We start from the raw sequence: 9,813 nt of genomic DNA, 5'->3' as shown, positions 1-9,813 counted from the left end.
ATAGTTCAAACTCTTTTCCTCCACATCTCACATCAATATCGATTTCAACATCAAGCCATTCAACCGAAGATGTCACGCACACATGAGAGGAATCATGAATCATGGGCATATACAATATTTCGGAAATCATACACCTCAAGTTTATTAGCAATGGAACTTTAAACACAACGGATTCTTCCAAAAGGGAGGGGACACACCAAACCACACTAGAAACACACATCAAAGGCCTAAACAAGCAATTACACCAATTATTCTTGAATTATTCTTTTCCAATCATGACAATATATAATTTCAACATCGAAGTATGTAACCACTTGGATCATATTGAATGTACTTATAAGGTAAAAATCTCGAATAGCCGCTTATGGGCATAAATTGTGTACAAAGCCTTTAGGGCACTTTATCATTGAAGTCATTTATGGAAATCAGAGTCAAGGCTCATTTCATAATCTGTTTCATGTTTTCTCATGGAATAGGCATCACCAGGCACAATTATAATTCAAGTTCTCGGCACCTTGGCCACACTCATTTTCCCAAATTCATTTGATTACTTCAAACATCTCTATACACAGAGGATTTCACATAGTTGGCATAATTTATGCAGCTCAAATCTCAATTTAAGGTCTTGGCATATCAATACATGATTCATATTCCTTGCACCCTTTTTAAGTTATCAAGAATAGCACATTGATCATATTGGAATGCATCTTTCACAAATATAAGGTTACAACACCAATTCATGTAAAATAACAATCGCTGCAACAATTCAACTTTAATCTTACCATATTCACACAAACATCGATGAAGCTTGATTTCTAACACCTTGTAGGTATAGATCTTTACACCTCATAACTATAGTATTGGTTAATACAACTATCACCATTAACCAACAATTTATTCCACCATCATTCCTAACCAATTTATAATTTCCAACAACATATGTATGACCATCCATTCACACCCAACCAACAAATCTTATCAAATAATCACCTTTCAATCTCTACCATAATTATGTATTTATATTGGGAACTTATGGCTTCTAATCACCACACCAAGAGTTGAAATACTTAATTCATACTCATATTCCCATAATATAACCATATATGTAAGTCTAAAGGTGTAGGATTTACCATTTTGAAGAAATTTTGCAAACCCTCCTTTGAGTTCTTGAAGGAATTTCTTGACTATCTATGTGTTTCATGAGTAGATTTCATCAATTCTAGTAGGAATAATGGAATTTTAAACCAAGTTAATGGATATTACTTACCTTGAATATGAGAGGGGTTGTAGGTCTTGAGAGACTGGAGGAATACCCTAAGAGTCGTCCAAAAGAAATGGGAGAAAATGAATCCCGAAATTGTGTTTATACGCCCAGATTTCGGATGCTGCCTCGGATGCTTCACATACCCACTCCACTCCTCTCAGGATCTCGGATGCTGACCCGGATGCTTTGGCAGCACTTCACTGCCAGCTCCTCTTTTTGGATGCTGCCTCGGATGCTTCGCATCCGCGCAGTCCTCCGCCAGCCTTTGGTAATTTGGTCATAACTTCTTGTAGGAAAGTCCAAATGAGGAACGGTTTGATGCGTTGGAAACTAGAATAAAATAACTTTAATTTGATAGGTTGTGCATCACACAAAACCTTATATAAATATAGACATGATTGTCCAAAGTGAGGTCTTGTGCGTACTCATTTACAACTTTAGTCTTTCATGTAATTTTCCAACTTGGCTTAGACTTATACGCTTATTAACATATCCAATTGATATACATTATATCATGAATCCTTATATGCACAAAAAATAAAATAATTATCCTACATTGGCACCACGAAATCTTAAATTACCTAGCAAAATTTTCCAGGGCTTTACATTCTCCCCTGCTTAGGATCATTCGTCCTCGAATGATAATTGGAGTCAATCCGCAAATACTTAGTATAACTTATATCCTTTCTCACATATATTTAACTCCCAAATTTTGACTAACTCCCAAATATTTCAGAAATTTCGGCAGAGTTTCCCTTGTAACTGGGCCTATCCACCTGTCAGAGAATCCCATAAACACACCTCAACAACATATATGTGATATGACGCAACAGAACATAAAACATCACCAATCGTAGCCCCATAATGAACATATAAACGGAAAGGAATTCCTTAACATTAGCTGAACAAGCTATACAAAATTTATGTGAAACAACTTCATAGAACTATTTCATTGCTATTCAAACAAACGGGGGTACTTCCTTTTCATTTCTTCCTCAGCTTCCCAAGTGGCTTCCTCAATTTGCTGGTTTTGCCATGACACTTTCACGGAGGCAATTTCTTTATTTCTTAACTTTCAGACTTGCCTATCAAGGATGGAAACTGGAATTTCTTCATATGATAATTCTTCATTAACCTCAATAGTCTCAACTGGCACAATAGCGGACGGATCTCCCATTATCTTCTTCAACATAGACACATGGAAGATTGGGTGTACCAATGACATCTCGGATGGTAACTCGAGCTTGTATGCCACCTGTCCGATCCTTTGAATGATTCTATATGGCCCCACCTACCTCGGAGTCAATTTCCCTTTCTTTCCAAACCACATAACACCTTTCATGTGGGAAACTTTTAGGAATACCCAATCATCTTCTTTGAACTCTAAATCTCTGTGATGAACGTCTGAATAAGACTTTTGGAGACTCTGAGCTGTTTTCAACCGCTCCTTAATGACCTTAACCTTCTCCAAAGCCTGATGCACAAGGTCTGGCCCTATCAATTCAGCTTCTCCAACCTCGAACCATCCAATGGGAGACCTACATCTCCTACCATACAACACCTCAAATGGTGCCACCTGGATACTAGCATGGAAGCTGTTGTTGTAAGCAAATTCTATGAGTGGCAAATGGTCATCCCAACTACCTTTGAAATTAAGAACACAAGCACGCAACATATCCTCAAGCGTCTGAGTGGTCCTCTCTGCTTGCCCATCGGTTTGTGGATGGAAGACTGCACTAAGATTTACTTGAGTACCCAAACCTTGCTGAAATTGCTTCCAAAAGTTTGCCGTGAATTGAGCCTCTCGATCTGAAATGATTGAGATTGGAGTGCCATGCAACCTAGATATTTCTTTGATATAAAGTTGAGCATATTGTTCCATTGTGTCAGTAGATTTGACTAGCAAGAAGCACGCTGATTTCGTGAGTCGATCCACGATTACCCAAATTGAATTGAACTTGCGCGTAGTGCGCGGTAATCCTACCACTAAATCCATATTGATCATTTCCCATTTCCACATTGGAATTTCTATGCTTTGTAACATTCCTCCAGGCCTTTGATGTTCAGCCTTCACTTGCTGATAGTTCGGACATTTTGCCACAAAGTCCGCCTTATCCCTTTTCATGTTATTCCACCAATAAACTTCTTTGAGATCATGATACAATTTTTGTAGAACTTGGGTGTACGAAATACCTAGAAGTGTGAGCTTCTGCCAAAATCCTTTCCCAAAGACTATCAATATCTGGAACACATAGGTGCACTTGGCATCGTAGGGTACCATTATTAATTCCAAAAGAAAAAGTTGTGGTCCTGGGTTTATGAATTCCCTCCTTCAGCTGTACCAACAATGGATCGTTGTATTGCTTCTCTTTCACTTCTGCCACAAGTGACGATTCAACCCTGTTTTGCATAATTTCCCCACCTTCACTAGAGTTCGCAAGAAGAACTCCCAAACTAGCCAACTAGTGAACCTCCCTAGCCAACAACCTTCGACATACCTCCAAGTGAGCTAAACTATCAATAGATTTCCAGCAAAGAGCATCTGCCATGATGTTGGGCTTTTCCCGGGTGATATTGAATATCAAGGTCGTGGTCTTTGAGTAACTCAAGCCATCTTCTTTACCTCAGATTCAACTCTTTTTATTTGAAAATGTGTTAAAAGCTCTTGCGGTCCGTAAATACATCCACGTGGACCCCATATAAATAATGTCACAAAATCTTTAGTGCAAACACCACTGCCGCAAGCTCTAAGTCATGTGTTGTATAGTTCTTTCCATGATTCTTGAGTTGTCTAGAGGCGAAAACTTTCACCTTAACACGTTGCATCATTAGTGGACCATATATGTCACATTTCTCTTACATATGACCTTATAGTAATTGAGTTCTTCAATAATTTCGTTGATATGGTTACAATCTTCTGTGAATACTTGCAACTTGCTCTTCCAAATTCTCAACAAAAGACATTACTAGATGAGTTTTCTTATATGACCTTTTATTTCAAAGAAATCATATCTTCTAGACTTCGCACACACCTTCACATCATCAACATGCACCATATTGCATCAAATGTAATGTAACATTGTGCTCAGACCTTTCCTAGACAACCTTTTTCCTCCTTACGTGACTTATAGAATTTAAGAAACCACTCCACTTCCCTTGTGAACATTCTCATGATCTCTCTTTACCGTTAAACACTTCCCAAAACACATATCAACACCCTTCATACATATTCAATTTAGAAAGAGCCACTGGCCTGAACAATATGCTGGTACCATCTTTTCTTTCTAATTGGAACATTCATTCCCATTCTATTTGCTCATAGTGCATAATTGATGGCCTTATTTTGGCCCACACTTGTCTACTTCCCGTGAACTTGTAATAATATTGTGCCTGGTTTAATGAGTTTATCATACCACAACTTCACCACTAGTAGTCTCACTTTCCATTATATGTAGACATGAACTATCTCTAGCTCCTTTAGTTGCCAGTCAGTGTCACCCAAGTTAGTTGCATTACGATTAGTCCTGTATAACTTTTATTAACACTTATGCTCTAAGCGAGTCCACCATTCTGATATAACATATTTTATGATAACCATGACCATCTCAATTTATAGGTTTTCTCCTCATTTCTTCTCACCTCATTCATCCTAGCTAGTGAATAGCCATGTATTCTTCCATATGTTACGTGGTCTTTTCCCTTAGTTATTTCATCCCGCTCACCTCTTAACTCTTGTTAGGATATCCGTGGGAAAATGTATTCATCCGCATATCACTTAACATTTCTTTGCTTGTAATCAAGCCCAAATACCCTCTGGGGTTATTATAACATCATATTTATTTCTCCCACTCGTACCGCCTTTCTTAACGTCTTAGAACTTTGGTTAAATCGCAAATCTATGATTGACCCATTCTAAAAACTCGCAACCTTCCACATTTGACCTATAGTACTTATTTAGGTTCCATTGTTCCTGACCCTCTAACAAGTATAAAATCCTTTTACAAATATACTCTAAGTTTCTAGGATCTTTGACCCTATCATTCACATTGCCCTGTATGAAGAATTTACCTTCCTTAACCTTCCACCCTTTTTTTTGGGGGGGGGGGGTACTAGTGGTCTATCATTAGCATATCCTTCCAAATAATCACGTTATCCATTATCACTTTTCTAGACTACGTATGTCTTCAACAAAATACTAAAACATTATAGCTACATGATCCTACTCTTGCTTCATTGTATTTAAGTAGCCTCACCATGGCCCATCCTCCCCCACTTCCGGCGAATGTCCCAAATTTCGACACAGGTCTTGAATTTAGCAACTTGAGGAAAATATGTCTCATGTCTCTAGCCCTTGTATATATGTTCAACTATATGGGAGATTTAAGTTGCCAAGGTATTAACCTCATAAGTTCTTTGCTCTTATTCAGCCACACGGGCTTGAGATTCCAATTCCTGATATTAATATCCTTTAGGAGTGTAACACGACTTCATACACTTATGGGATTCTTATAACATTCATAGCACAAGGGTCTTATCATTATGAGTTCAATTGACTCTCATTTCATGACTTCTTGTCTCCCGTGAGAGACCTACATGTTTGTCATTACTCTCCTAGTCATGTCTCCCATATATCACGTGCTTATATAACAAGTTTTCTTTCATAACTTAGGATCATTTACATACTTCCCACACTACCCACATGTGCTATTCAAGCTTACATATCACTTATCAATCCAATGTTTCTTTGGAGGTGGTAATCATTTTTAACACTTTTCTCGAATAAAGTATGCTTCTAGTACTATGTACGTATCTCATATATTCGTACCATTCGTTCAACACGATAAATGTTCCATCTCCTTAATATTCAAGCCTTTGCCCATTTGTCATGTCATATGACAACATTACTTGGAATAGACAAAAGATCATTTAAACTTACCTTGAACCATAAAGCACGTGTTAGAAGACAATCTCATAGTCAAGCTCTATCGCACGATCTGGAGTGTTGAAGAAGGGTAACATTCCTAAATGTCCATGTAGCCTCAAACTCATAGATGTGGTCGACAACACACCGATAAGAAGGACTCTACTAGACACGGTTCCGAGACATCCTAGGACACTTTAAAACCTTAGGCTCTGATACCAAATTTGTCACGCCCCAAAACCGAGGAGCACGACCAGAGCTAAACCGAGTAAACCCGACTGAGCGAGCCTGTTAGATTTCATTCTACCCAAAGTCATCGTTGAATAAAGAAGAGATATACTCCATTATTCAAACTCTGAAAATATTTTATTAACAACTTTCACTTTGATTCCATTAGCAGTTTCAACCATAATATCCAAAATATGACAATTTTTATAGATATGAAGGAAGACATATTTGCCAAATACCAATATTTCCAATTTAATTCCTGGTACCAAACACTACCCACAATCTGTCTATGGAGCCTCTAAGTAAAACTGAAGATTAATATGGAAATGCCGGCAACAAGGCTTCGGCTATACCTCAAAATACAATGTATGTGATAAACAGATGAAATAGGACCCTGAAACGGAGTGGGGCTCACCAAGTCAGCTAAAAGGATGATGCGGCACTAGCTTCGACCAACACTGCCTGCTATAAAAACACCTACATCTATTTAAAGACATAGCGCCCCCAGCAAAAGGGACGTTAGTGCCATCGAATAGCACTAGTATGTATAACTAAACACCATCTAGTTAGAAAGAACTTTCATAAAATAATAAAGAGGAAATCATAAAGACAACAAAGTTTCAAATAAGCACCATGTCAACAATATAAGGAGGTTCACATGATTTTCACATAGTTTCTGAAATTCTAGATTGGAGCATCCCTTACTGTTGCATCATCATTCACTTTGCCACCGCTTCTTTGAGCGGAGTCCGATCACGGCACGATCGGCTAAGCCGTCTCCGGAGACATTACCATTATTTCATTCACACTTTCCGGTTTCAATCATCAATACATTACCACCATGTGTATATACCATGGCGTCCGATCACGGCCCGATCGGCTAAGACGCCTCCCCGAGACGTTACCATTTTCTGTTATTCATCTCATTTCACATATATCAGTTCATAGGCACTTGGGGCCACAATTATCACATCATACTTGGAACTAGGCCACATTTCATAGTTCAAACTCTTTTCCTCTGCATCTCACATCAATATCAATTTTCAACATCAAGCCATTCAACCCAAGATGTCAAGTACACATGAGAGGAATTATGAATCATGGGCATATACAATATTTCGGAAATCATACACCTCAAGTTTATTAGCAATGGAACTTTAAACACAACGGATTTTTCCAAAAGGGAGGGGACACACCAAATCACAATAGGAACACATATCAAAGGCCTAAACAAGCAATTACACCAATTATTCTTGAATTATTCTTTTCCAATCATGACAATATATAATCTCAACATCGAAGTATATAACCACTTGGATAATATTGAATGTACTTATAAGTAAAAATCTAGAACAGATGCTTATGGGCATAAATTGTGTACAAAGCCTTTAGGACACTTTATCATTGAAGTCATTTATGGAAATAAGAGTCAAGGATCATTTCATAATCTGTTTCATGTTTTCTCATGGCATAGGCATCACCAGGCAAAATTAGAATTCAAGTTCTCGGCACCTTGGCCACACTCATTTTCCCAAATTCATTTGATTACTTCAAACATCTCTATACACAGAGGATTTCACATAGTTGGCATAATCTATACAACTCAAATCTCAATTTAAGGTCTTAGCATATCAATACATGATTCATTTTCCTTGCACCCTTTTTAAGTTATCAAGAATAGCACATTGATCATATTGGAATGCATCTTTCACAAATATAAGGTTACAACACCAATTCATGTAAAATAACAATTGATGCAACAATTCAACTTTAATCTTACCATATTCACACAAACATCGATGAAGCTTGATTTCTAAAAGACGAGGTTTTAGCCATACATACCTGAAATTTGACCCTTAATGATACTACAATGATCCAATACACTTAAGCAACTTCAATCTACAATACAACATTCAATAGGTCCAATATTAGTAATAAATTCCATAACTTATGCCATTTAGGCATATTATCAAATCCCTTGTATGTATAGATCTTTACACCTCATAAATATAGTATTGGTTCATCCAACTATCACCATTAATCAACAAATTTTCCACCATCATTTCTAACAAATTTATATGTTCTAACAACATATGTATGACCATCCATTCACACCCAACCAACAAATCTTATCAAATAATCACCTTTCAATCTCTACCATAATTATGTATTTATATTGGGAACTTATAGCTTCCAATCACCACACCAAGAGTTCAAATACTTAATTCATACTCATATTCCCATAATATAATCATATATGTAAGTCTAAGGGTGTACGATTTACCTTTTAGATGAAATCTTGCAAACCCTCCTTTGAGTTATTGAAGGAATTTCTTGACTATCTATGTGTTTCATGAGTAGATTTCATCAATTCTAGTAGGAATAATGGAATTTTACACCAAGTTAATGGACATTACTTACCTTAAAGATGATAGGGGTTGTAGGTCTTGAGAGAGTGGAGGAAGACCCTAAGAGTCGTCCAAAAGAAATGGGAGAAAATGAATCCCGAAATTGTGTTTATAAGCCCAGATTTCGGATGCTGCCTCGAATGCTTAGCATCCCCACTTCACTCCTCTTAAGAGCTCGGATGCTGACCCGCATGCTTTGGCAGCACTTCACTGCCAGCTCCTCTTTTTGGATGCTGCCTGGGATGCTTCGCATCCGCTTAGTCCTCCGCCAGCCTTTGGTAATTTTGTCATAACGTCTTGTAGGAAAGTCCAAATGATGAACGGTTTGATGCGTTGGAAACTAGACTCAAAGAATTTTAATTTGATAGGTTTTGCATCACACAAAACCTTATATAAATATAGATATACTTGTCCAAAGTGAGGTCTTGTGCGTACTCATTTACAACTTTAGTCTTTCACGTAATTTTCCAACTTAGCTTAGACTTATACGCTTATTAACATATCTAATTGATATCCATTATATCATGAATCCTTATTTGCACACAAAATAAAATAATTATCCTACCTTGGCACCACAAAATCTTAAATTACTTAGCAAAATGTTCTGGGGCTTCAATATATTTTCAAACAAAAGGAGTTGAATCTAAGGTAGAGAAGATGGCTTGAGTTACTCAAAGACCACGACCTCGATATTCAATATCACCCGGGAAAAGCCCAACAACATGGCAAATGCTCTTAGCTGGAAATCTATGGATAGTTTAGCTCACTTGGAGGTATGTCGAAGGCCGTTGGCCAAGGAGGTTCACTAGTTGGATACTTTGGGAGTTGGTCTTGCAAACTCTAGTGAAGGTGGGGAAATGGTGCAAAATAGGGTTGAATCGTCACTTGTGGAAGAAGTGAAAGAGAAGCAATACAACAATCCATTGTTTGTACAGCTGAAGGAGGGAATTCATAAACACAGGAACATAACTTTTTCTTTTGGCATTGATGAT

Source organism: Nicotiana tabacum, chromosome 5 (genome assembly GCF_000715075.1).
Source record: "Nicotiana tabacum cultivar K326 chromosome 5, ASM71507v2, whole genome shotgun sequence".
In the NCBI taxonomy this organism is placed as follows: Eukaryota; Viridiplantae; Streptophyta; class Magnoliopsida; order Solanales; family Solanaceae; genus Nicotiana; species Nicotiana tabacum.
This window is presented reverse-complemented; position numbering follows the sequence as displayed.